Source organism: Rattus norvegicus, chromosome 7 (assembly GCF_021556685.1).
Source record: "Rattus norvegicus strain SHRSP/BbbUtx chromosome 7, alternate assembly SHRSP_T2T, whole genome shotgun sequence".
NCBI lineage: Eukaryota > Metazoa > Chordata > Mammalia > Rodentia > Muridae > Rattus > Rattus norvegicus.
Genome location: NC_141540.1, coordinates 118,212,669 through 118,232,661, shown reverse-complemented (window position 1 = coordinate 118,232,661; position 19,993 = coordinate 118,212,669). Strand labels below are relative to the sequence as shown.

Genomic DNA, 19,993 nt, shown 5'->3' with positions numbered 1-19,993 from the left:
TAAGGAGATTGGGTTTTTCACTCCCCTGTCCAATCGTTGATTCGTTCTTAAGTGTTTGCTTTTCATTTTTCCAGTGCTAGACATTGAAGCTGTGTACTTGCACACACGAGGGATCTCTCTGCCACTGAGCTACCCACCAACTATGTTACTTTTTTAAGCAATTTGTTTTAACTTGTGGGACCTTTGAATTAAAATTTTCCATTACCCTAGATGTTTAGTTCTTACTATGCTTCTGATAGTATCCTCTTACTAAGTTGAAACTTCCTTGTGCGCTCGGGTCCATTATGACCCCTTATATCAGTAAGGGGACGGCGCGTTCACAGAGTACAGCTTTGAACCATCGAGTAGCCTCAGTCCCCCAGACGTGCTTGGGTATAGAGCGGCCATGCGGAGGGGCACGGGGCGGGGCCGCGGGCCGGAAGTCGGGCGGGACTTGGAGGGTCAGTTGCGGTTGATTTGGGCAGCAGACTATGGTAACGGGTCCCTCCTATAAACACCGTGCCGGGTACGACTTCCCTTGGTGAGTTCACTAGACGAAGCCTCCGCCTGGGAAGCGTCATCTGGTGTCCCCAGTGCAGCGTGGAGGCGGCGGGATGCAGATTCGGCTACACAGCGCGAAGCTGGTTCGAACTGGGGCAGAGTTCGAACCTCTGGAGAGTTTGTGAGGAGGCGTGTGAGGGTTTGTGCAGGAGGTGGAGACTTGACAGGTATGCGACGAAGGAGCTCTGGACGTGGGAACTTAAAGTTGATGTTAGAGAAGAACACAGCCTGGGGGTGGGGGGTGGAGGCGGGGTTCATTAGTTTAGCTCCATGTCTGGTGTTCTATCCTTGATGCCCGACGGTGGTGGACCGGTTCCAAGAAGGAAGAATTTTGTACCTGTTACAGGGATTGGGGTGGTGGTGGTGGAAGTCCTGCTGAGGTAGTGCAATATCGGGTCTTTCAGTTATTTCAGCCTTTAGCCAAGAAAAAAAATGCTTCTAAGTTTATTCAAGGCATTGGCAAGACTGGTTACCTTGTGGTCACTACACAGAGGCTTATATTTCTCTTCATTCTGGCCAGAGCAGCCTGTAATTCCTGGAGGTTCCTAACGAGGCAGCACATCTAGAGACTAGCATTGGCTTACAAGGGCTTTTACAGGTTGGTGTTAACAGATCGGACTCACAAGGGTCCATCTGATTACTTCTGCAAAACCTCCCGTGCCCTGTGGTGTAGTGTATCTACAGGTTCCGGGGATTAAGACATGGCCTACCACAGATTGAGTAAATGACCTCTGGACGAGATGATTGAAACAAGCGCACACTTGGGTACACCTGATAACAAAAAGATGTATGTCTGCTTGCCTACGTCTAGAGTAATCTCGATGGATACGCTAGAACCCTGGAAAGGGAATTGTGTTTGTATTCATTACTTTTCTGTTGCCGTGATAAAAATACTATGCCCAAAGCAACTTATATGAGAAGGAATTTATTCTGGTCTTCCCGTTCCAGAGAAATAAAAGAGTGTCTCACAGCAGGGAGACACAGCGTCAAGGGGCAGGCACGGCAGCTGAGACGTTAGGCTGAGAACCCACATCTTCAGATGCAAGCACAAAGCAATGGGAGAACCCAACGTAGAGCGAGGGCTTGATCGCAAAACCTACCCCAGTGACAGACCCAGCAAGGCTGCACCACCCAACCCTCCCCAAACAGTCCCACCAAAACCCAAGCCCACAGGAGCATCTCCCATTCAAATCATCACAAGAGGGGTTGTTTTGATTCTTCTGGGAAAAGTACGGAAATATCAACCATGCCTTATTTCATCAGGCAGCCAAGACCGCTTAGACTCTATCCCCAGTGGCATCTTGTCCTCTGACCTCTCTCTGACCACTTGCTGTCTGACCTTCCTCGGATCTCGGCCCAGTGCTGTCCAGCCCTTCTTCCTTCTCAGAGCATCCCAGTGCTATACCATCCTCCTGACACCTTTCCCAGAAGCCATTGCTCAGCCCCTCCCGCCAGCCTCCTCACCACACTCCATAGATGACACTGTTGTTGCCTCCCTCACCCTCAGCTTTATCACATCCTGAAGCAGAACAGAGCATCCTTCCTCTGGAAAGAGAAAGAAGAGCCCGTTGGCCAAAGACACTGTGTTTGGACAGCCTGGGTCCAACACAGATTGTGTGTGGGCTAGGGGTGCAGTGTTGCCCTCTGAGCCCCTCTGGCCCCACAGACCTGTGCTGCAGAGCCAGCATTTCAGAGAGCAGGCCTGTGGCACCTCTGGGGTGTGCTTTGCTTCCAGGTTTTCCTGCCTATCCTCACCATTGTTCCTAGAACCCGACCTGCGTGCCTCTACCCTTCCCACCTCTACCACTTCATCTTCTGGTTGCCTATTCGGTGAGACCTACTCTACTTCTCTCTGCTGCCCGATCTATTGAACTGGCGTGTTTACTTTGATCTTTTATCCCTGCTGTTAACCCCAAGGAACAAGCAGTATAGTTGGTATTCAGGAAATATGCACTTGCTTGTTTGTTTGTTCATTGTTCTTTTTCAAGACAGGGTTTCTCTGTGTAGCCTTGGCTGTCCTTGAACTTGCTCTGTAGACCAGGCTGGTTTTGAACTCAGATCCTCCTGTTTCTGCCTCCTAAATGCTGAGATTAAAGGCATGTCCCACTACACCCAGTTTAGGAAACACTTTTAAAAAAACAAAACAAAAAGTACCCAAGAGGAGAAATCCAGTTCCTAGGTTGACAGACATCATCTGCTAGAGGTTCCTACCGACATTTCCTGCGTTTTTCTCTACCGTAGAGATGGACCATGTTGGAATGCAGTGGTGGAAGGGACAAGAAAGTCAATCTCCTTTCCTCAGTGCCCCTGGGGGCGAGGTACCAGTAGAGAAGGTAGGGGGCAGTCAGCAGTTCACCTTTGTGAAGAGCCAGTGTGCCTCCAGATGGGCAAGCTCAATCTTCTGCTCAGAGCAAGGAGACTGGAGATGAGCACACATTTGAGAGGCTCCACAGGATAAAGGAAGGGTGTTGTTATCTTGGGACAAGACAAAATCACTGGGGATTTAAAGTAGGTAAGAAGTGAACCCTGGGACACCAGCAGAGGAGGGGAAGTGAGAGGCTGAACTAATGGGTGGTTGCTGCAGTAGGAGAGCGTTCCAGGAGGGTAGAAACAAGGGTACCCCTTACGACTGCCGCCACACGAATCTCAAACAAACCTGACTGGAAGATCGGCAGTCTCTGAGCATGATGGCTGTTGTGTGCACAGTACCCACTGCCCTGGGTCGTTTAGGGCTGCCGCTTCCTCACAGCAGGCGAGGTCTTGCACTTTACAGTCCATGGGACTGTTCAGGAGCCAGGAATAGAGGGGCCCACCACCAAGAAGGCTTTGTCAGGGTTGTTCCCTCTTTGTGTTATCTGAGCCTTTCAGAGACACACTTGCCATGCACCAGGGGCCTGCTTTGCCTTGGGGATCAACATACCTATTCTCCATATCTCTAATCAGAGGTAGAGGAAGAGCCTTTGTCTTGTAGGATAGTGGGTCCCTGGTACTAGCTTCTGTGTCCACTTACTGCGTCCTCTCTGATCTTCAGGCATCACCTATACCCAACCCCCTCAGAGTGCGTTCCGAGGAGGCAGAGGTGACGCCCTCGGCTCCTAGACCATTTCCTTGGACTCCTGTGGTACAGGCTTGTCTGCGTGACACTCTGCTGTGGCCCACCTGGATCTTCAGTCTGTGGGCCCCCCTGTGCTACACTGTTAAACTGGAAGCCATCCACCCTCACCATCAGCAGCCAGGTACTGGGAACCATTCTCCACTGGTGTCTTCATTCTGGAATGATGATGACCGCCTCACCCGAAGCTTGTCTTTAAGGAATCATCTGTGTTAGGCTTCATGCACAGACTCAAGAGGCCAGAGCTGGATGCCAGGGACCTGACTTCTCTTAGCCCCTTGTACTGTAAGTAGGACCTTCATCTTCCTTTTAACACTGAAGAATGTTCTCTAACCTGTCAGAATCCTTGGCCCTATAGGCCTGGCCCCGTAACCAGGCTGGCGTCAGCTCTCTGCCTCATGCCATCCTGGTTTCTCCTGGCTATGTCCACAGCGCTCTGCCATTCCCATCCCACTCTGAGCCCTTCAGTGATCTCTTTGCAAAGACTCCCTACCAGCTCACTGTGCAGAAAGGGATGGCTAGGTTAAGGATGAGAATGGTGCAGACCATGTGGAGATCAGCCTAGGCTAAACAGAGTGTGTTGTAAATGGGAGGGGGTGGGGCGGTGAGAGATGTGAGAAGGTCCCATAGTGGCCCGAGGATAGACCCACTGACCAGACTGAGCAGATACAGGATGTTAAGTATCTTGCCAAGGGGTCCTTGCTGGGTATGCTGAGCAGAGGATAGGAAGCACAGCCCTTCCAGGGTGGGCTGGAGGCTTGTGCTCATAGGGACTCATACTCTGTTTTGGTTTTGTTTCCATTTTTTCTGTTTTGGTTTTGACTCATGTTCTAAAAGCCACTGCTGGTGACTGGAGGGATGGCTCAGCCCTTAAGAACACTCATTATTGTTGCAGAGGACCGGGCGTCAATTCTCTACCACAAAGGTGGCTCACAGCCATCCAAACTCTACTTCCAAGGCCTCCGGTGCCCTCTCCAGACTTCTTCATGGTGTACATGCATTCGTGCAGGCAAAACACCCATAAACATTATCTTAGAGAACGACTCTAAGCTGCTGTGGAACAAGTGGGCGAGACGGGCATCTCCAAGGACCTGTTTTCCAACATAAATGTTTAAATAAACCAGAAACTGTCAACTTTGCTAGAAACCTAGAGGATTGTCCCAGGTTTGCCACAACGAAGGAAATAGAAATGCAGGAGGTAGCTGGGGAGTGGAGACTGGGCTTAGTAGATAAAGAGTGCAAACTGGCTCAGGTGATGGTGACGCCTGCTTTAATCCCAGCATTTGGGAGGCAGCTGGTTCTCTGTGAGTTCGAGGCCAGTCTGGTCTACAGAGAAAACCTGTCTTGAAAAACCAAAAGAAAAAAAAAAAGACTTTAAGTCTACTGCCTTAAATGCATCAAAGAGCTAGATGAAACCATGAGCAGAGATTAAAGAAACCAAGGGAGACCAGAAGTGTTAATGAGAGGAGACTCTCAATAGAGAGGAACCTAGTGTAAAATCTAATACCAAAAGGGCCACTAAAATGAAAAGTCACTAGAACATTTCAGAGGCAGCTTGAGCAGGGAGGAGGCAAGGATGAGGAAACGTCAGGTTCTGGTGGTGAAATTGGCCAGTCTGAGAAACAGGAAGTGCCCGGAGGGTCTCATCAGGTGCACCAGGTGTCTTCTGTGGACTCAAAGAGAAGAGACAGGGACAAGGATATGTGTGCTGGGAGCTGAAAATCTCCCACATTTGATGAAAGACCTCAGTTTGTAGACCCAGGCCCCACAAACTCAGGAGGATAAGTTTAAAGATCCACACAAAGGCCATTATAGTTAAATTGATGAAAGACAATTTGAGCATGATAAGAAGGAAGGTGTTTGGTGTATCACACCAGAGTCAAGCGTGGTGGCTTGGATCTGATGCTAGCACGCGAGAGGGTGGAGGGTCCCGGGAAAGTTGTGAGGTCCACGTAGTGACACCGCTATATCCTGAAGGGGGAAAGTGATAAATCAAGAAGCTATAGCAGCAAGACATATTGAAAGTGCCAGTGGACCTGTCACCCAAGAACTTGTGAGCAACAAAGACACAGAATGAAGGAGTGGTTAAGACAAATAAATAGCAGACTGTGGGGACAGTTGTCATGGATGCACCTTTCCTCTAAGATGCATGTGTGTTATATGTACATAGATACACATATATACCTATATTATAATATATATGTACATGCATGCATGCTGAGGATGGACCTCCGTGCCTCATGCATTCTAAATGTGCACCCTCCCACTGAGCTAACCGTCTAGTCTAATAACCTTTGACCCAGAAATTTATTTAGAATTTGTGATAACCAATTAAAAGAATAACAGATGCATGGGGAGGATTTCGGCATCAGTTGTTTTAGGGTGTTTGTAGGATGATGTCATTATGCAGGTGAAGGTGGGTAGAGGACAGAACAAGGCCTGTCATTGAACAAGAAGGAAGGATGGGCAGGATAAAGGTTCTAGAGAAGGATGAGCCTGGAGGAGAGGGCCGCTAAGAGAACACGGCAGCGGATGTTAAGATTCCTCTCTGCACATTTACAGGTTGTTATGAATAGTCTTAAGGGATGGATGTGTACAGGATTTTGTGTATCTAGATGAGCAAACTGTATGTTATCCAGATGAACAATTATATCTTATTGATTGGATCAGAGATTATTGTGTTGTATGTTCTTTCATGTGTCAATGTAATTGAATTCGAGAGTGTGTGGTGGTTGGGCAAGCTGGGCCGCCATGGAATTGGGATGTGTCTGTTAGGCATGATGACAGCCTGCCTTTGGAACTGGATGGGTAGAGAGATTGTTGCTGGGCTCAGAGAGAAGCCATCGGCAGTGAGATATGGGATGGAGCTAAGCAGGTGAGATGCTTGGCTGACTGAGATGAAAATATCCCACGGATGCCATGTAGCACTGTGGCGCCGGCACCAGGATAAAAGAAACTTTATTTCGTTTACCGAAACAGGGGTTCTTTATAACTCCATGGTAAACATTAAGTATACATCCAACATGATGAACATCAACATTGGCAATTTTGCTGGAAGTTGGGTAGCTTTTAATGTTTCAGACATCCACCTAGGGTCAAAACTGTCTAAACCCCTATGAGAAGATAGGACTTCAAGTAAAAACTTAATTTTAGTTACATTTTAAACTGTACTCCAGAACACAGCTGTGAGTGTCCACCTTGCAGAATGGAGAATTTTTAGGGGATATTCAAGTGACCTTGTGTTTATCTCATGTTGCTGTGTTTCTGTTGTGGGAGCTCAGATCTGTAGCATGAACAAATGTTCTTTTGGTGAAAGTAGCAGTCATAAAATTAAGTTTCCGTATTTTAGTGGTAGAAAGAAGCCTCATAACTTTTTGCTAGCTTTAAATTGTTTTAATATTCAGGGGCAAGATGGTAAGTCTGATAGCAATAAATATATAGAGTTAGAAGAGACAGGAAACCTAAATTTCATAATTCTTGGCAAGCATTTGAAACCAGTAGTTTGGGAAATATAAAATACTTTTTAAACAAATAATTTGGAAAATGTGGTAGAGAAAAGATTTTGAAATTAAAATTTCCTGTATTAAATTCTAAATGTTATAATATTAGCATTAAATATTTTTCTTGGTCCTTAATAACATTAATAAAATCAGCACACTTAAAATCTTAAAAAAAAAGTATACATCCAACAAATTCACACGAAAAGAAGGAGATCAAAATGGCACTTCACTAAGAAAAAAAGTTGACTACAAAAGAATGTGGCAATAGAAGATTCCAAGAAGAAAGACATGAAAAATATACCAAAGACAGACAGCAACATGGCTGAAACTTTCCATCACTAGTGAGCCTGTAACCCTAGCTACTGAAGAAGCTAAGGCAGGAGAATTGTAATTTAAAGTCCAGTGTGGGCAACACGGTGAGATGTGCCTCAAAATAAGGGGGCTGCGCAGATAGCCCAGGAGATAGAGCATCTGCCATGTGTGGTGAGAGCTCAAGTGTGGATCCCTGAAACCCATCAAAAGCAAGGCAGATGTGGTCTCCATCACTATCCCGGACTAGGGAGGCAGAGCGGAGAGCCCCAGAGCAAGTTGGCTAGCTAGACTAGTTGGCTAACTTGGGGTTCAGCGAGAGACCCTGCCTCAATATTACATAAGCATTTGCCTAGTATGCACAAGGCTTAGAGTTAATACTCAGTCCTGCAGGGGAAAAAAAATTAGAAAAAAGCCCTTCTGGTCAAAATACTTATATTGATAAAATGGATAAGAAAGCGTGGTCCAAGTATAAGCTGTCTTAAGAGACTTACTCTAGAGTCAGAGACATAATTTAGAGTAAAAACGGGAAAAGTATCCCATGGAAATACTAATCCAAAGAGACCTGGCATGACGATAAAACCCTCAGGTACACGAATCAAATCGCAGTAGATTCGAAGGGTTCAGTAGTTCTATAGTAATCATTCGATGGGCCATGGTAGTGCTTGTCTTTATTCCCAGCACTCAAGAGGCAGAGTCTGAGGCCAGCCTGGTCTATAGAGTGAGTTTTAGGACAGCCAGGGAAACACAGAAAAGCCCTATCTCAAAAAACCAAAATAAACAAATAATAATATTAAAAATTATTATTATTATCATTAAAGACTTTGGTATACTAGTTATAAAAGCAACATACAGTATCTACTAACCATGTCCAACCTCTTTCCTGTAGCCTGGATACATCCCAAAATAGTTATTAATGCAACCCAACCCACATTGTAGATTGTTATTACATGTCAGTGTCAAAAGTTGAACACCCATGATGGAAAACTGTTAGAGTTAGCTAGGGAGAGACAAGACTTGGACAATAGTCTAAACCAACTGTACACATTGCTCTTTAAAGATGTCTGCTCATTTGAAAATCATCCAAAACTAATCCCTAACATACGAGCACTAGCAGGTGGGGCCTTCAGAAAGTGACTGGGTGACCCAGGCACAGCCTTTGTAAATGAGGTTCTTGTCCTTATACAAATGAGGACTCCTGGTTGGCCCTGCCCTTTCGCCACCTAAGAACACCGTAAAAGAGACCATCATCAGATAAAAGAAGCCCACATCAGATGGAATCTATGCACCTTAATCAGCCTCCAGAAATGTAAACGATAAATGTATTGTTCATAAATTACCCCTCTAAGTGTTTGTCGTGTGTTTGGGGTCTTTTATTTCTGGGAAATGCCAGGAAATGAGTCTCAAAGCCATACTAAACAGGTTCTCTTACTACTGAGACCAGCTTCTAGCCTACACCACTCTACAGCAGCGGCCCAGCCAACCCCCAAATACAAAACCGTGCACCTAAAACATCACTCAGGTGTGCATAGAACACAAGCCGTCTGTCAGGTAACAAAGTAAGTGTCAAAAACTTTACATTATTGAAATAATATGAATGTCTTCTGTAGCCAGCAACAGCGGGAAAACTGGAAATTTTACAGAATTGTGGAGATAAAGCTACCAGTGGATCAGCAAAGAAGTCACAAGGAAAATTAGACAATGCCTAAAAATAAGTGATTGAAAGTAATAGGAGGAGACAGTTACGAGACGCAACAAAGGTTATTGCAGTATATGCTTTCATTTAAAAGGAAGAAAGATGGGGCTGGAGAAATGGCTCAATGCCGAAGAGCACCTTGCTTTACTTCCAGACAACCGAGTTCAGTTCCCAGCACCCACAAGGAGAGTTCACAATGTCTCACTTCAGCTCCAGGCAGCCGGACATCTGATTTCTGGCCTCCACGGGGACCTATACATATGCAGCACACATGTAAATGAAAATAAATATTTTAAGAAAAAAAGAAAGAGGGCTGGAGAGATGGCTCAGTGGTTAAGAGCCCTGACTGCTCTTCCAGAGGTCCTGAGTTCAAATCCCAGCAACCACATGGTGGCTCACAACCATCTGTAATAAGATCTGATGCCTGATGTGTCTGAAGATGGTTACAGTGTACTTACATATAATAAATAAATCAGAAAGAAAGAAAGAAGGAAGGAAGGAAGGAAGGAAGGAAAGAAAGAAAGAAAGAAAGAAAGAAAGAAAGAAAGAAAGAAAGAGAAAGAAAGAGAGGAGAAGGGCTGGCAAGATAGCTCAGTTGGTAAAGGTGCTTGCTGCGAAAGTTTACCAGCCTCAGGTCCATCCCCACAAACCATGTGAGGGTAACGAGAGAGCTAACCCCATTAACCTGTCCTCTGGCCTCCACAGTAAACTGTGCATCTCCACATAGCGTGCACATTCACACATGCAATAGTAACAAATGATGCTTTAGAAAAAAAGAAAGAGTGCTGGAGAGATGGCTCAGCGGTTAAGAGCACTGACTGCTCTTCCATAGGTCCTGAGTTCAATTCCCAGCAACCACATGGTGGCTCACAACCATCTGTAATGGGATCTGATGCCCTCTTCTGATGTGGCTGAAGACAGTGACAGTGTACTCATATACATAAAGTAAATAAATCTTTTTAAAAAAAAAAGAAATTGAATTGGAAAGCTAACTTTTAAATCTTGTGAAACTATAAAGCATGCCAGCAGAGATGGGGACAAATAAAGAATTATTGTTCCAGTTTTAGCATATATGCTGCTGAAGCGAGCACACAAACTTTTAGAATAACAAACAAATATGGAACAACTAAAATCAGAATTGAAATTGGAAATATTTTCACCAAACTGTTGTTGTTGTTGAGACAGGGTTTCTCTGTGTAGCCCTGGCTGTCCTAGAACTCACTCTGTAAACCAGACTGGCCTCGAACTCACAGAGATTCGCCTCTGCCTCCTGAGTGCTGTGTGTGTATCACCTAGCCCTGCTAACCAAACTTTTTTTTAAATGGGCTATCACTCAACTGTAAATCTCTTTTTTTTTTTTTTTTTTTTTCCGGAGCTGAGGACTGAACCCAGGGCCTTGAGCTTGCTAGGCAAGTGCTCTACCACTGAGCTAAATCCCCAACCCCTAACTGTAAATCTCTTAAATTGTATGCACTGAGCCCTGCATTCAATCCCCTGCACCATTTTTTTTAAAGAAATAAGAAAAACTTAGAAACTAGAAACCAGTAGCCTTTATGATTAGAAATACAAAACTCAGTGATATAATGGTAAGACGAATTGTGTATTTACAGTATATGCAGACCATACAGCCATGGAAGGAGAATTTAACAGGAAAATCCACTAGTATAATTTACAGTTAAAGACAGAGTGGGGAACCCAGAAATACCCAGAAAGTTTGTGAGCGACACAACCCTCTTCACCATGGTAAAAGGTACTTAGGAGAGTCATAGCTGACCTCACCCTCAGTAGTGAGAGCCCACAGGCTTCCCTGAGCGCGGGAACAAGACGAGGTTCCTGTCTCACCATTGCCATTCATCATCATAAGAGAGTCTTACCATGAACACTTTAAACACATGGATTAGAAAGAAATGTGTGGAACTATTTGCATAAGACTTTAAGCCATACAGAGGGGAGAAAAAATCTCAAAAAATTCACAAAAAATACTAGAACTAACTGAATAGATTGCAGAGAAAAGATCAGTTTCTTTACGTGAGTAATGAACAGTCTATAGAGATTTAAAAGTCCAGCTGGGGGGTAGTGGCTCACACCTTTATCCCAGCACTCAAGAGGCAGAGGCAGGAGGATCTCTGAATTCTAGGCCAGCCTGCTCTACAGAGTGAGTTCCAGGACAGCCAGGGCTACCTACATAAGAAAGACTCTGTCTTAAAACAAAACAATGGGCTGGAGAGATGGCTCAGTGGTTAAGAGCCCCGACTGCTCTTCCAGAGGTCCTGAGTTCAAATCCCAGCAACCACATGGTGGCTCACAACCATCTGTAATGGGATCTGATGCCCTCTTCTGGTGTGTCTGAAGACAGACAGCTACAGTGTACTTATATATAATAAATAAATCTTTAAAAAAAACAAACAAAAAAAAAAAACAAAGCCCCAACTGTCTTAGCCACTGTTTTATTGCTGTGAATAGAGGCCATGACCAAGGCTTACAGCTTCAGAGACTTAGTCCATTATCATCGTGACAGGGAATGTGGCCACAAGCGTGGTACATGGTGCTGGAGCAGTGGCTCAGAGAAACATCTGGATCCATGGGCGGAGAGAAAGAGAAGCTGGGCCTACCCTCCGTGACATGCTTCCTCCAACAAGGTTGCACCTACCCCAACATGGCCACACCTCCTAACCCTGCTCAAATAGTGCCACTCCCTAACGACTAAGTATTCAAATGTAGGTCTATCTGTGGACACCTTTCTTAAATTCAGACCGAAACAAAACCAAAGAAATTCCACTGAGAATAGCAGCGACTAAAGGGGAGAACACTAGGAATAAATTCAACAGAGAAGGGGGAGACTTGTCCACTGAGAGCTGCGAAAAAGAATGAGAGACAATGGGTGGACTGTGTTCACACATTGGAAGACAACAGTATTAAGATACGTAGACTACTTAAAACGATGTGCAAATTCACTCCGGTTCTTCTTAAAATTCTAGAAGCCTTTGTGGCAGAAACTATAAAAATTTATCTTCATGTTCATAAGGAATTAAAGGGCCCTGGACACTCAAAACAATCTTGAAAATCAAAATTTTCAAGAAGGAAAACTCAGACCTTCAAATTTCAAAACTTTTTACAAAGCGTCAATAATGAAAACAATTTGGTCTTGGCATAAAGAGGATCCAAAGTCTAGAAGTAGCACATACCTCCATAGCCAATAGATTCTCATCTAGAAGTAACACACAACCTCCATAGCCAATAGATTCTCATCTAGAAGTAGCACATACCTCTGTAGTCAGTTGATTTTCAGCAAAAATGCCAAGGCCTTTTAACTAAAGAGGAAAGAGCCTTTTGACATACTGGGACAAGCAGTTAGGGCCATGCAAAAATGAAGTTGGATCACTGTGTTAGTCATGTACAAAGTCGAGGGTATGGTGGTGCACACTTGTAATCTCAACACACAGAGTGCAGAGGAGGTCAACCTGGGCTACACAGCAAAACACTGTCTCAAAAACATACAAGTTTTAAAGGAAAACACAGTGAGTAGTTTATTTCCTCAGGAGCAGGTGGAAACACTGGGAACCTTATATAGTTATGGTGGGATGTGAAATGGTTTGGCCACTATGGGAACTCATTTGCAGTTCCTCAAAAGTTTAGACATTGCATTGCCACATGATCCAGAAAGTTAACTCCTAGATAAACACCCAAGAGACTCAAAGACAGTTCTACAAGCCTTTGTAGTCATCAACACACTGCAGCTTGACTTTAAAACGTTTTCTCCATGGTGGTGCAAACATACACAAGTACACTCAATAGAAACAACATGGTAGGTTTTGATCTTAAATAACAATATGTAATACCATATGTACTATGTAATACCATATATGTAATATGTAATGCCACACACGCTGATTCCCAGTGGCAACAGCAAGTCACAGGTGCCCAGCCAACCACACCTCCATGAGGATAATCCATATTTACGCTGTACCGTATCAGCTTGTGTGTGCAGAAGGTGTATTAAATACATTCCACCTTAGAATGGTGTTCTGGAAAACCTGATGTCGGTGTATAAGACCTTGCCGCTGGAGGCAGAAGGGACTGAGAAAGTAAGTTAGAGCTAGGGGTCCACAAAGTACCCTAAAACAACAACAGCAAAAACCAGTCAGTGTTGGGAAGAGAACACAGAGCCTAGATGTCCCTGCAGAGAAAGCATTTTTCTAGGCACATGAGCCCTTAGATTTGGGGAACAGGGGATAGTTTTTGGTTTAAGTTGGTTTGTTGGTGAAGGATTTGGTGGGGTGGGGGTTGAGACAGGGTTTCTGTGTGTAACAGCCTTGGCTGTCCCGGAACACTCTCTGTTTTGTTGTTACTTCATAACTGTAATTTTGCCACTATTATGAATCATAATGTAAATATTTGATATGGGCTCCCAAAGGGGTTCTTGATCCATAGGTTGATAACCACTGTTCTAGAAGGTATAAATAAACACAGTTTGCAGGGCTGAGGAGATGGCTCAGTGGTTATGAACACTGACTACTCATCCAGAGGGCCTCCGTTCAATTCCTAGCACCCACATGACTACCAAAAACAGTCTATAGCTCTGGTTCCAAGAGGATCCTACACCCTCTGCTGACCTCTCAGACAGCCATGCATGTGATACACAGACAGATATGCAGGCAAAGTGCCCTCTGATATACACACATAAAAGAAAAGGAAAAGGAAAAACCAGCATGCAGGAGAAGGCAGAGGCAGGTAGACCTCTGAGTCTGAGTTTAAGGCTAGCCAAAACCACATACTGGGACCCTATGTAAATATATGAATAAAATCTACGATACTCTTGTGTCTGTCTGTCTGTCTGTCGGTCGGTCGGTCTGCAGGGTCTCTATCTCTGCCTGCCCATGTGTCCTTGAGTGCTGAGTTTAAAGGTATGTGCCACCATGGCCAGAACAGTGGATTTGCTCTTTTGTTGTTGTTTTGAGACAGGGTCTCACTGTGTAGCCCCTGGCTGTCCTGGATCTCCCTGTGGAAACCTGATTGGCCTCGCCCACAGAGGCTCACCTATTTCTGCCTCCCAGAGCTGCTACTAAAGGCCTGTGCACTCACTCCATGGCGGGCTCACTGTTGTTTCCTAGTAAAACACTCATTAAGGAATGGCTCAAGGTAGAAAGTTCCTTCCCCATTGCCATATCTCTTCTACTCAGTAACATTTCATTTTAGTCAGGTCATCAAATCCGGCTAACAGATCCTTTTGAGCCTGTAAGCCATGGTCAGACTTGAGGGGTTTGGTCTTCACTCTGTAACCCGGGTACCTTGAGCTCACTGTGTCCACCACTTTCCCCTTGAATGTGTGACAGACGCTCTTCCTGCATCGGCCCTCCAAACACCTGATTACAGGCATGACTCACACACCCCGAGGTTTTCTAGTAAGTACTTAGGGTGGAAAGAGACCCTTGTGCTCGCTAAGCAAGTGTTCTCCCACTGAACTGTATCCCGAGTTCTTAAAGGTCGTTTTTAAAATAACATAAATAGACTCTGGAGAAGTAGCTCAAAGGGAAGGACTTGGGGTTTGGCTTCCAGCACCTCCAGCAGGCAGCTCCCAGATGCCTGTAACTCCAGTTCCCGTGCACACCTGCAAACGCATGGTGCTCATACATACACGCGGGCACACACATACAGGTGACGTCAATAAATATTAAAAACAACAACAACATGACCCGCACGGATACGCCGGGGACAAGCCTGTGCGCTTAGCACTTAGGAAGCTGAAGCAGGAAGACCGACTTCAGTAAGTTGTCCTGTAACTGCCACATGGGTGTCGTGACTGTCATGATGTGTACACGTGGCACACTTTTTAAAACTTTGTATGTGTACCTGTGGTAGTTCCTTTTACATAGAGGAAGGAGAAAGAGTACCTTGGCCTGGGTGTTTTTATATTTTATATACTTATATTAATGATCTATTAATCTATATTAGATATAAATGATGGTATATCTTTTTAATATATACATTTATGTAATCAATCATATTGTCATTTATTTTATATTTTATTCTGTTTTTAGGTGGAGCCAATAGACTTTGCTGAGTGTGATCTGAAGGAGTGGCTGAAGGGTTCTCAGAACCTTGTCCTGACCAGCGGGCAAACGGAAAGTGCGTCCTTCTGTGAAGAGTCCCAGGAAGGGCAGGCGGTCCTTGCTGGTCTTCAGCTTCTCTGCAGTTATCAGCTAGGGGCTGCCCCAGTCCTTCCATAAGATGAGGTTCCCTGCTCCCACTGCTTCCTCCTCTGGGTGAGGTCAGCAGTTCTGGGTGTCTGTCTGTCCCCCTGCTTCAGTCACAGCAGTCCTTCCTTTGACTCAAGTGTGTGTTGTTTCAGATTGCACAACCGAGGAGGAGCCGTTCTACCCCAAGGAGCACATTTCTGAAGATATCTGGAATCACAGGCAGAAATACCAACACCCGTCTGTTGGTGATGTTTCTCCAGCCCCTAAGTTTGGAAGGCTCTGTGATGAACTATTAGAAACTGACTGCAATGTCTCTGAAGCTGACAGCCTGCTCCAGCCCCTCTACTGGTAGGGACACCTCACACCAGGGACTATGTTCCTGAAGAGACCCTTAGGGGAGAAACGTCTGCTTTGCAATGGTTTTGACACAAGCTTCAGCTTGAGCCCATGTCCGCTAGTGTGTCAGGGAATCTCTTCAGAAGAGAGGCCACGTCCACATGACACTGCAGAGAACTCTCAGTACAATAGGGGGCTAACTGGCCAGGAGAGCCTTCCTACAATTGAAAGCCCACTCATATGTACTGAGTGTGGGAAGGCATTCAGAGGAACCCTTGACCTTGATCAGCATCAGAGAGCCAACCCGGGAGAGCCATCTTTAATGTGTTCTGAATGTGGAAAGGCCTTTAGCCAAAACTCTGACCTTAAAAGCCACTGTCAACCTTGCCTCCCTGGGAAAGCCTACCAGTGTGGCAAGTGTACAGAAGTCTTTGTGGGGCACACAGATTTTGATAGGCATCAGGTTCAGCACCACAATGAATAATATGTGTGTAACGAATGTGGAAAAGCCTTCAGCCAGAACTTAAGCCTTCAAAACCACCAAAAGTCTCATGTGATGGAGAAACCTTATGAGTGCAATGAGTGTGACAAGGCTTTTGGGCGGAGCTCGAGCCTCATCCAACATCGAAGAATCCATTCTGAAGAAAAACCATACGTATGCAGCTGGTGTGGGAGAGCCTTCAGACGGAGCTCAAACCTCCTCAAACACCACAGGATTCACACAAGTGAATCCTTTTGAGTGCAGCAAGTGTGGTAAAGCCTTCAGCCAGAGTGCACACCTCAGGAAGCATCAGAGAGTTCACACCGGAGAGAAATCTTACGAGTGTAAAGAGTGTGGCAAGTCCTTCAGACGCACCTCAAACCTCATTAAGCATCACCGGGTTCATACAGGAGAGAAACCTTACTCGTGCAGTGACTGTGGGAAAGCATTTAGCCAGAGTTCTAGCCTTATTCAGCACCGGAGAATTCACACTGGTGAGAAGCCTCACGTGTGCAATGTGTGTGGGAAAGCCTTCAGTTACAGTTCTGTGCTCAGGAAGCACCAAATAATTCACACGGGAGAGAAGCCGTACGGGTGTGGTGTCTGTGGGAAAGCCTTCAGCCACAGCTCAGCCCTCATCCAGCATCAGGGTGTGCACACTGGAGACAAGCCCTACGAGTGCCACGAATGTGGGAAGACCTTCAGTCGAAGCTCTAACCTCATCCTGCACCATCGAGTCCACACCGGGGAAAAACCTTATGAATGTACGGAATGTGGAAAAACCTTCAGCCAGAGCTCAACCCTCATTCAGCACCAGAGGATTCATAACGGACTGAAACCTCATGAATGTAACCAGTGTGGCAAAGCCTTCAACAGAAGTTCAAATCTCATTCACCACCAGAAAGTACACACTGGGGAGAGGCCCTACACGTGTGTTGAATGTGGCAAAGGCTTCAGCCAGAGCTCACATCTCATTCAACACCAGATAATCCACACTAGAGAGAGGCCCTATCAGTGCAGCGAGTGTGGCCGAGCCTTCGGTCAGCGTTCCGTCCTTACCCAGCACCAGAGGACTCACACTGGAGTGAAGCCCCACGCCTGCTCGGCGTGTGGAAAGACTTTCAGCCAGCCGTCCAAGTTGGCTAAACACGAGCTGACTCATAAGGAGCAGCCTGGAGACTGGGAGGGGTGAAGCTCCATTCCTCTGTTCTTCTGACCCTGGTTTCAGCCGCCCCACTCCCAGCTGTGTGGCCAGTTCACTGATTACTGTGTCCAGCTGTCACAGAACCTGGGGCCTCCCTTGGATCACCCTTCAGGGCTCCCCTGCTGTTGTGGCCACCTCGTGTGGCCTCTCATCTGCATTTTGTTGTTCTTATGGTTTGGAAACAGACTTGTGTTAGTCAGAAGGAAAAGATGACGAAGGCTTCATGATCGGAGTTTATTATCGTAATCAAAGGGTGTGAAAATTGGTGATGCGACCTTTGTGACGAGAAAAACCTCACAGAGTCTGCTGTTGTTGTTGTTTAGCCTCAGTTATAGGGAGTGAGTTGGGATTCAGTGTCGTTGAGTTTGTTTACCTGAGGACTGGGTGAGGGGTTTTCGCATCCATTTGCCGTCTTCCCAGGGGTTATACTGCAGTTGCTGTTCCGTCCCACCTGATGTCTTATACCAGAGCTTCCTGTAGTCCTGTGTTCACTCATCTTGAGCCAGGTTAGCCTCCTCCTCACCGCTCTCTGAGCCCAGGCCTCCAGCTGCTGTGTCTCTGGGGCAGGACCCCAGAAGCACTCTCCTCAGCACATCTCTGCAGGTTCTGGCCACCTTTTCACAGTGTGGCCATCATCAGTCAGAGCACTCCCTGTTCCGTCTCAGGCAGTGCAGATATCCAGAACTGAGCTCACACTGGTCTACAGGAGGATTTCTGGCACTGAGAAGAAAGCCAGCATTCTTCCTAGCTCTCTCACTTCCCAGCCCTGGCTGCTGCGCTCTCTCTCTCTCTCTCTCTCTCTCTCTCTCTCTCTCTCTCTCTCTCTCTCTCTCTCTCTCTCTCTCTCTCTCTCTCAGCTCTGCACTGCTCCAGATGTCTTTCTTCCGCACGATTACATCCTTATCCCTAGTGAAGGAGCTGCCATGTTGGCAGTTCCTTTACTGTGCCCTTTCCTTTACATCTGATGCCGAAGCCCTGCTCAAACTGGACTACAGAAAGATTCCTGGATATTTAAACTGCCCAAACCCCAAAACTGTCTAGGTGCGCGCACACACACACACACAGTACCAGCTCACTAACCTCTTAGTTTTCCCAGAGCTGTGCCCCTAGGCTCTGAACAGGAGAAAGCTCGGGTACAGCATACCTGTCCCCAGCAAGGTCCCTAGGTACCAGCTACTAGGTAGACATAAGAGCGTAGACCAAAGTCAGCCTCCGTCAGTAAGTAAACCTTTGTCGCCCATGCCCGTTTGCTCGCAAATATCCGGCAGCTTTTGCATGTCAGAATTAAGTGTCACCACAGATACCCTGTGCTCTGAAACGCTGGAGCATTTACATTGTGGCCCTTTCAATGATGTTCCTAGCTTTGCCCCAGGATGCCGCCCTCAGCATAGGGTGCATTACCTGCTAGCATAGCAGGCTCTCAGGGTTAAGTTGTGAAGAGCGGCTCAGACTCCTGCAGGAACTGAACCATTCTGTGACTAGAAACCTCAGTATGTGGTGTGCTTGCCTGAGAACAGTGGATGGGTCCTGCTCTGAGCCATGAAGGCACCGCCACACGGTATTGCTCTCTTCCTGCCCCTTCCTTGGCACAGTACATTTTCTAGAGAAGTAAGACCTTGAATGGACATGAGCTCTTCATGTCGTAAAACTTACGAAGGCAGAGTGGGCCTGGTACGTGCATACTTCCCTAGCTCCATGTTCATTTGCAGACTATTAGAATCTCAGAATCACAAGGAGAGCCAAACATCAAGGAAAGGCTCCGGACATGCATGGAACTGTCTATATGGTTGGGAATCCCACCATCAGGCCAGGGTCAGCGTCAGCTTCTCTGTTTAACCTCGCTTTGGTGTGGTGTCCAGTACAGCTGCAGTCACCATTGTCACTGGCTGCTGTCCACTGATGGGAGACTGCAAGACATGGGCCCTATACAGAAAGGCAGCAAACTCTCAGGGCTTCCCGTGACGTTTGGAGTAATTGAAGGTGTCCACTATGGCTGTCGTGATTGTATTGTAATTTTTGTAATTTTACACAGAGAACTGTGTATGCAGACACATTCAGAGATCCCCTTTAAAGTTTGTTGGGGGTTTTTTTTGTTTTGTTTTTTAAATCGTGTCCTTCTATAGACAGTTTTGTTTCGGTTTGGTTTTGGGTTTTTGTTTTTGTCTGAGCAACACGATGGTACAGTGTTAGTCAGCAAGCGGCTGTTCATGGCATACTTTAATCTCTAAACTTTATTATTATTTGGACAGTTTTTTCAGTGCTTTTCTATGTAAAAAACAGAAATATTTCATGCTGTTCCGGGACAGTCTTCTGTCATACATACATGGCTGTTTGTCCTTCCTTCTGTATCAGTTAAGGCTTTCTTTCCCAATATTGGCGTGTTTGGAGCACACCTCCAGTTACTGTAGAATGTCCTTCACCTCGGGTCTGTCCTGTGTTTCCTGATAACTTCGGTAGAAACCCCCATAGAGATGTGTCTTCGCTGGGAAGTCTGAAATGTGTTTCCTTTCTGGTGATGTTACTCTCACTACAGTTTACCTGTCTGCAGGTGGGAGGTGTACACGTACACGCACATGTGTGGGAGTCGGGACACTTTGTGGGAGTCACTTCTCTTCTAC

At 46.0% G+C, this 19,993-nt stretch overlaps 1 pseudogene across 1 annotated transcript; it reads left to right on the top strand.

Annotated features, from left to right (window-relative positions):
- The first annotated feature begins 412 nt into the window (after window positions 1–412).
- Znf16-ps1 (Zinc finger protein 16, pseudogene 1) lies at window positions 413–19,663 on the top strand (annotated as a pseudogene). Its single transcript, NR_175277.1, is given in 4 exon segments — window positions 413–707; window positions 3,572–3,937; window positions 15,196–15,420; window positions 15,507–19,663. The product of NR_175277.1 is annotated as a Zinc finger protein 16, pseudogene 1 (transcript).
- Window positions 19,664–19,993: the final 330 nt, after the last annotated feature.